Genomic DNA, 9422 nt, shown 5'->3' on the forward strand with positions numbered 1-9422 from the left:
AGCAAGCAAAACCGAAAGCTTTCAGACAGGCTTATAGACTCAGACCTTGACAAACAGTGAGACAGATAGAAAATAAACCGTGGTAACCATTCAATAGTCAAACTGTAGACAGACACACAAGACAAAGACTGAAAGCCAGACAGCCGGGAGGGCATGTAAGTTCTCCAATTCAGTAGAAAGACTGTGTACTCTTCAACACTCAGACGGGAATCTTCCAGGGTCCCAAAATTCCCTGGGATGTCTCCCAGGGTCCCAGCCTGTGGTCTACAGAGCACCTCTACTCACCATGGTCCTCTGGTTCTCACGATCGAAGAGCACAACTGCCAACCAAAAACGTGAACTCCTCAGATTCAAATTCAGAAAACAGTGCAGGACAGACACTCAGGACAACAAAGACATCAGCAAGCACATACACATTCCAGAGGGGATCCCCTTTACCCCCAAGTTGGTTCTTGTGTGTGAAGGATAGTCACACTTCCTGGCCCATGCACCAAGAAAATGTAAGACCCCCAAAAACTGAGGGCGTCCCAGTGCCCCATGCCTCAGAATGCGACACCCATAACATTCTCGAGAAACAGTCTTGATGCAATAACAAGAGGATTTTTATTCCAGAGGCTCTGGGGTCCACAGTTGTATACCATGCAGGGGTAGAAGACCGTGGGACCATGAATGCAGAATTGGGACAGCTTTTATAAGTTTACCACAAAGCCTGCGAATCACAAACCATTCACTCCTTAGCATCGAGAGCCCCCGAAGTGCTAGCCAATCAATTTGTACCACTCCATAGTTGTTAGGCCAATCAGTTTAAATTATCAGAGCCCGTGATCTGTGGACCAATTAGTTTCCTGTTTTCTTGGAGGTCTACAGCTGTGTGAACTCCTGGGTGGGGGTAATGTCATACGCACTTTACAGAAGCAAGATAAGCAGATAATTAGCTCATTTCCAGTTACTTTACGGGGCCAGGACCACTTACTCAAGGCCTTCTTGCCTAGCTCTTAACAAAGGGTAGGCTCTGGAATGCGACCTTTCACATAGTTTCTAACAAAGTGAGTTCAAGGAATATGAAGTGTTTGGGGCTCCTTAGAAGGCTGGAGTTAGAGCTTCTTTGGAGCGAGATAGCATTTTAAACTTCTGACTTCTTGGGGTCATTAGAGAGTTAGGCTGCATTTTCTATCCTTTCAATACCATAGTCAAACATCAGCCAGATCTTGGAGAGTCTTGTGGAAGGGCGGGGAATAGAACTGAGCAAGCTAGAGGAGTCAAGGATTCTACAAGAACACCTAATGAATGAACCAACCTGGGCTCATGCAGGCTTATATACACTGAATCGCCAACCAAAGAGCATACACGGCCTGGAAATAGCCACCTCACACACATTTGTAGCATGTGCAACTTTAGTAATTCTATTGTTGGTTCCCTAACAATTTTGGCAGGGCTGTTTGTGAGTCTATTGCTTGCCAATGGATACCTCTAACTGGACTGCCTGCTTGGGCCTCAGTAGGAGAGGTACTTATTCCTGGTGGGACTAGATGTTCTAGGGAGGGATAATATCCAAGGGGGACGTTCCTTTCTCTGAGAAGGCAAGTGTAGGGATTTGTAAGGGTGGGGCTGGGAAGAGATGAGTCAGGGATGCTGTAATTGGGCTAGAACTTGCATAGATAGATAAATAAATAAATAAGAAAATATTTGAAAACTAGATTATTTTAGTAATAATTTTTGTTTGTTGTTTTTCTTTTTTCTTTTATTTATTAGATATATTTTTATTTACATTTCAAATGATTTCCCCTTTTCTGGCTCCCCACTCTCTGAAAGTCCCATAAGCCCTCTTCCCTCCCCCTATTCCCCCATCCACCCCTTCCCTATATCCTGTTCTGTTATTCCCCTATACTGCTGCACTGAGTCCTTCCAGAACCAGGAGCCACTCCTCCATTCTTTTTGGACATCATTTAATATGTGGATTATGTCTTGGGTATTCCATGTTTCTAGGCTAATATCCACTTATCAGGGAGTGCATACTATGATTGATCTTTTGAGACTGGGTTGCCTCACTTAGTATGATGTTCTCCAGCTTCATCCATTTGACTAAGAATTTTATAAATTCAGTGTTTGTGATGGCTGAATAGTACTGCATTGTGTAAATATACCACATTTTTTGTATCCATTCCTCCATTGAGGGACACCTGGGTTCTTATCAGCTTCTGTCTATTACAAACAGGGCTGCTATGAACATAGAGGAACATGTGTCTTTATTGCATGCCAGGGAATCCTCTACTTATATGCCCAGGAGTGGTATAGCAGGGTCCTCCAGAAGTGTCATGTCCAGTTTTCTGAGGAACCACCAGACTGATTTCCAGAGTGGTTGTACCAATTTGCAACCCCACCAGCAGTGGAGGAGTGTTCTTTCTCTACTTCTTTGCCAATACCTGCTGTCTCCTGAATTTTTAATCTTAGCAATTCTTACTGGTGTGAGGTGAAATCTCAGGGTTGTTTTGATTTGCATTTCCCTAATGACTAATGATGTTGAACATTTCTTAAGGTGCTTCTCAACCATTCAAATTTCTTAAGGTGAAAATTATTTGTTTAGCTCTGTACCCTATTTTAATGGGGTTATTTGGCTCTCTGTAGTCTAACTTCTGGAGTTCTTTGTATATATTAAATATTAGCCCTTTGTTGGATGTAGGGTCAGTGAAGATCCTTTCCCAATCTATTGGTTGCCATTTTGTCCTTTTGACAATATACTTTGCCTTACAGAAACTTTGTAATTTTATGAGTTCCCAATTGTCAATTCTTAATCTTAGAGCATAAGCTATTGGTGTTCTGTTCAGGAACTTTTCCCCTGTGCCTATGTCCTCAAGGGTCTTCCCCAGTTTCTTCTCTATTAGTTTCAGTGTGTCTGGTTTTATGTGGAGGTCCTTGATTCACTTGGAGTTGAGCTTAGTACAAGGAGATAAGAATGGATCAATTTGCATTCTTCTGCATGCTGACCTCCAATTGAACCAGCACCATTTGTTGAAAAGGCTCTTTTTTCCACTGGATGTTTTCAGCTCCTTTGTCGAAGTTCAACTGACCATAGGTGTGTGGGTTCATTTCTGGGTCTTCAATCCTATTCTATTGATCCACTTGCTTGACACTGTACCAATACCATGCAGTTTTTATCACTATTGCTATGTAGTAATGTTTGAGTTCTGGGATAATGATTCCCCCAGAAGTTCTTTTACTGTTGAGAATAGTTTTAGCTATCCTGGATTTTTTGTTATTCCAGATGAATTTGAGAATTGCTCTTTCTAACTCTATGAAGAACTGAGTTGGGATTTTAATGGGGATTGCATTGAATCTGTATATTGCTTTTGGCAAGATGGCCATTTTAACTATATTAATCCTGCCAATCCACAAGCATGGAAAATTTTTCCATTTTATGAGGTCTTCTTAGATTTCCTTCTTCAGAGACCTGAAGTTCTTGTCATATAGGTCTTTCACTCCTTTGGTTAGAGTCACCCCAAGATACTTTATGCTGTTTGTGGCTATTGTGGAGGGTGTCATTTCCCTCATTTCTTTCTTAGTCTGATTATCCTTTGAGTATGGAAAAGCTACTGATTTGCTTGAGTTGATTTTGTAACCAGCCACTTTGCTGAAGTTGTTTATCAGCTGTAGGAGTTCTCTGGTAGAGTTTTTTGGGTCACTTAAATATACTATCACATCATCTGCAAATAGTGATACTTTGACTTCTTCCTTTCCAATTTGTATCCCGTTGACATCCTTATGTTGTCTAATTGCTCTAGCTAGGATTTCAAGAACTATATTGAAACGATATGAAGAGAGGGGTTAGCCTTGTCTAGTCCCTGATTTTAGTGGGATTGCTTCAAGTTTCTCTCCATTTAGTTTGATGGTGGTGACCGGTTTGCTGTATATTACTACAAATGTTTAGATATGGGCTTTGAATTCCTTTTCTTTCCAAGACTTTTAGCATGGAAGGATGCTGAATTTTGTCAAATGGTTTTTCAGCATCTAATGAAATGACCATGTGGTTTTTTTCTTTGAGTTTGTTTATGTAGTGGATTATATTGATGGATTTCCATATATTGAACCATCCCTGCATCCCTGGCATGAAGCCTACTTGATTATGGTGGATGATTGTTTTGATGTATTCTTGGATTCGGTGGGCAAGAATTTTATTGAGTATTTTTGCATCGATATTCATGAGGGAAATTGGCCTGAAATTATCTCTCTTTGTTGGATCTTAGTGTGGTTTTGGTATCAGCTTACTTGTGGCTTCATAGAATGAGTTGGGTAGTGTTCCTTCCATTTATATTTGGTGAAATAGTTTGAAGAATATTGGTGTTAAGTCTTCTTTGAAGGTCTGATAGAATTCCGCGCTAAAACCATCTGGTCCTGTGTTTTTTGTTTTTGTTTTTTTTTTTTTGTTTTTGTTTTTTTGTTTTTTTGTTTTTTTTTTGGTTGGAAGGCTTTGTATGACCCCTTCTATTTCTTCAGGGGTTATGAGTCTGTTTGATCTATTTGATCCTGATTTAATTTTGGTATTTGGTATCTGTCTAAGAAATTGTCCATTTCCTCCAGATTCTCCAGTTGTGTTGAGTACAGGCTTTTGTAGGATCTGATGATTTTTTGAATTTCATCAGTCTTTGTTGTTATAGCTCCCTTTTCATTTCTATTTGGTAATATGGATACTATCTATGTGCCCTTTGGTTAGTCTGGCTAAAGGTTTATCTATCTTGTTGATTTTTTTCAATGAACCAACTCCTGGTTTTGTTGATTCTTTGTAGGTTCTCTTTCTTTCCACTTGCTTTATATAAGCCCTGGGTTTGATGATTTTCTGTCTTCTTCTCCTCCTGGGTGAATTAGCTTCTTTTTGTTCCAGGGCTTTCAGTTGTGCCGTTAAGCTTCTAGTGCATGCTCTCTCCAATTTCTTTTTGGAGGCACTCAAAGCTAAGAGTTTTCCTCTTAGTACTGCTTTCATTGTGTCCCATAGATTTGGGTATGTTGTGTCTTCATTTTCATTAAATACTAAAAAGTCTTTGATTTCTTTCTTTCTTTCTTCCTTGACCGAGGTATCATTGAGTAGAGTATTGTTCAGTTTCCATGTGTATGTGGGCTTTCTGTTGTTTTTGTTATTAAAGACCACTTTTACTCCATAGTGATCTGATAGGAGGCATGGGATTATTTCGATCTTATATTTGTTGAGGTCTGTCTTGTGACTAACTATACGATCAATTTTGGAGGAGGTACCATGAGGTGCTGAGAAAAAGGTATATTCTTTTGCTTTGGGAAGAAAAGTTCTATATATATCTGTTAAATCCAGTTGGTCCAAAGCTTCAATTAGTTTCACTGTCTCCCTGTTTAGTTTCTCTTTTCCTGATTTGTCCATTGAAGAGAATGGGGTGTTGAAGTCACCCACAATTATTGTGTTAGGTGCAATGTGTGCTTTGAGTTTTAGTAAAGTTTATTTTATTTTAGTAATAATTTTTAATTAATTATGAACCATCATAATTTTTAAAATCTCAGTAACTTTTGTGTCCTATAAGTTAGTGTATGATGAGTTGATAAGATTGAGTTCTCTATAGTAGTAGGTCTGAAGATGACAAAATCATGAAATACTTTTCAAATAGCTAATAGGTAGGTATAATCATTGCAAATTTTGACAAGATCAGAATTGATATAAGGTCAATACCTGACTCACAATATATTGGTATTGGCAAGAAAGAAATTGAGAAAACTTCTGCAATTAGTTATATTCTTCACAAAGTTTATGTTTGCATAAGAAGACAGTACAAGCTGGGCGGTGGTGCATGCCTGTAATTCCAGCACTCTGGGAGGCAAAGGCAGGTGGATTTCTGAGTTCCAGGCTAGCCTGGTCTACAGATTGAGTTCCAGGACAGCCAGGGCTATGGCTATACAGAGAAACCCTGTCTCAAGAAAACCAAATCCAAAAAAAAAAAAAAAAAAAAGACAGTGCAAGTCCTAATTGTTGAAAGAGACCAAATATAAAAATCAACTATGTGATAGTCATGGTCCCAATTTCACATCTAAACTATAATAAAGTAATGAATGAAATATGAACTGAATATTAAATATGTCCTATATGTTTTCTAGAAGAAATTAAATGTGTTAATTATACTTTTATTTTAAGTGTTAATTACACTTTTTATGACACTAGAAACAGATTTTGAAGAAATACATACTATGGGATATATGTGAGTATAGGTACATGTGCATGTATGTCTGTGTGTGCTATTAAAATGGAGAATAAAGAAAGTAATGAGATAACATTTGAAAATTCTCTGGTGAAGTTACATAATCATTCTTATGAACTGTCATTTTAATGTTTCTACAAAATGAACTTAGGAATTGAAAAGACTAAAATCAATTTTGTCTTTAAATATCCACTGATTGAAATTTGTTAAAATATGAACACAACAGATGAACTCACAATGACTGAAATAGCATGCACAGGGTCTGCATATCTCTACATCACTTCCACTGTGTTTATACTGTGGCTCCAATTTAGAGTTCTTATGAGATTCCTGAATATGTAAATAGTGGGATCCTGATTATGTTGCCTTTTCTTGGGTTGTTTTTCTTCTGTTGGTTTGTCTTGATCAATTTTGATGTGGTTGTCTTTTTTTTTTTTATCTTATTGTATTTTATTTCGTTATATGTAAAAATGAATAAATAAATGAATGAATGATGAAAATCTAGCCAGTAGATTAAAGGGTATGACTGACTTCAGGGCATATTTCATGTTCAGGAATAAGCTGGTCAGCATATAATGGACTCCACAGCTGTTTTGTGGGTACTTCTATTTGGTTAGATCTTTTTTTTTTTTTTAATTTTTTTGTTTTATGGAGGGAGGGATGTCATTTTTTGTAAGTATTGAGTAGTTGTATTGTGTTTTGGGTTTGATTCTTAGAAAAAACTTAATATTGGATAGGTATTAAGAAGAAGAGGTTATCAGAGGAATTTGGGAAGAAGAAAAATCAGAATAAAATATATTTATATTTATGAATTTTTTATTTGTCAAAGAAAACAGATTTCTTTTTAGATATTTGCTTTATTTAATTTCAAATGGTATCCCCTTTCCATGTTGTCTTTCTGAAAACCCTCTATCCCACCCTCCCTTCACCTGCTCATCCCTCTCCCCCATTTCGTGACTTGTATTTCCCTATTATTGGGAATTAAGCGTTCAAAGCACCCATGTTCTTTCCTATCATTGATGTCTGAAATGGTCACCTTCTGCTAGATATGTAGCTGGAACCATGGGTTACTCCATGTGTACTCTTTGATTGGTGGTTTAGCTCCTGGGAACTCTGGGGGATAGTGGTTGGTACATATTATTGTTCCTCCTGCAGTACTGCAAACCTCTTCAGCTCCTTGGGTCCTTCTTTAGCTGCTCCATTGGGGAGCCTATGTTCATTCTATTGGTTGGATGTAAGATATGGATATTTTGATCCACTTTCCAATAAGGATCAAAGTATCCGTACTTTGGTCTTCCTACTTCTTGAGCTTTATGTGGTCTGTGAGTTGTATCTTGGATGTTCCCAGTTTTTAGGCTAATATCCACTTATCAGTGAGTGCATACCTTGTGTATTCTTTACTGATTGGGTTACTTCACTAAGGATATTTTCTAGCTCCATCCAGTTGCCTAAGAATTTCATGAATCCATTGTTTTTCATAGCTGAATAGTACTCCATTGTGTAAATGTACCACATTTTCTGTATCCATTCCTCTGTTGAGGGAAATCTGGGTTCTTTCCAGATTCTGGCTATTATAAATAAGGGTGCTATGAATATAGTGGAACATGTGTCCTTATTGCATGCTGGAGCACCTTCTGCCCAGGAGTGGTATAGCTGGGTCCTCAGGCAGTGCTATGTCCAATTTTTCTGATGAACCACCAAACTGATTTCCAGAGTGGTTTTTACCAGCTTGCAATCCCACCAGCAATAGAGGAGTCTTACTCTTTCTCCACATCCTTTTCAGCATTTGCTGTCCCCTGAGATTTTCATCTTCGACATTCTGACTGGTGTGAGGTGGAATCTCAGTGTTGTTTTGATTTGCATCTCCCTGATGATTAAGGATGTTGAACATTTCGTTAGGTGTTTCTCAGCCATTGGGTATTCTTCAGTTGAGGAATCTCCTTTAGCTCTGTATCCTATTTTTTAATAGTGTTATTTGGTTCTCTGGAGTTTAACTTCCTGAGTTTTAAGAATGTTTTAAACAATACTATAATACAACTAAAACTAAAACAGAACTAAAATAAATAAAATATGAGTACAAATGAAAAATATAGGAGATTTATAGGGTAATGATATAATTCTAATGTGACATTAAATGAAAGTGTGGGAAAATAAAATTCAAAGTAATAAATGGATAGATCATAAAGTAAATTCAAAAGAGCATGAATGGCACAATACACAGGCAGACAATTTTTTCTAAAAATCAGTGGCAAGAAAAATTTTATGCTTATGTTCTGATAGAGAGAAAAGGATAGAAATCAAACATGCATCAAACCTTTCTACAGCAACAGAGATCCATGAATAAGACTGCAAAAATGCATTTTAATAAGACCAGAAAGGCAAAGTATAACTAATAAGTAGAAAGGAATACAACCTAGTAGTCCACAGGAGATTGCCCTACCAGCACTCATGGGAGTGATATAAAGTTATTTGTAGAATTTAAATGTTTCGGAGGATATAACATCATTGGACATAAATGCAGAAATAAAGATTTTAATCCAGAGTTTGGTGAAATATGGACTGTGGATGCAGAGAGTTGCTGGTTCTTGTCAATTGAATTTATTAAATCATAGTCATCATCATTTGTTGCCAAATGTATACTTTCAAAATAAAACTATGAATTTGAATGGCTATCACAGTAACCATCAAGCTCATAAGCCCTAAAATATTTAGTATGTGTTCCAATACAAAGTTGCTTTCTGGCTCCAAATGTAAAGAAATAAAAAGAAAGTTTCAGTGTGTCTGTGTGTGTGTGTGTGTGTTTGTGTGTGTGTATAGAAGATAAAGCAGATAAAAAATATTATCAGTACACAGAATGAAGGGCTGAAAATGTAGCTTTTATTGTGAGCATTTGTATTTCTATAGAAAAGACTTTTACTTAGTTCCACAAAGCCACAGGCAGCAACTTACAACCAACTCTGACACCAGTTCCAGGGTATATACAACCTTTTTCTGTTCTTGACAAGGAATCATATCCAGGTACACATACTAACTACACACACACACACACACACACACACACAAACACACACACATTAAAATATAAATATCTTATAAAAAGAAAATGAAGCTCTGCCATCTTTGCTCCTGGATGAAACAGACAGGCAACACCACGTACACAAGAGTTTACCATCTCTTGGGACACTGCCCACCAGGCTTCTGCCTGCACCAAGG

Source organism: Apodemus sylvaticus, chromosome X (genome assembly GCF_947179515.1).
Source record: "Apodemus sylvaticus chromosome X, mApoSyl1.1, whole genome shotgun sequence".
Lineage (NCBI taxonomy): Eukaryota > Metazoa > Chordata > Mammalia > Rodentia > Muridae > Apodemus > Apodemus sylvaticus.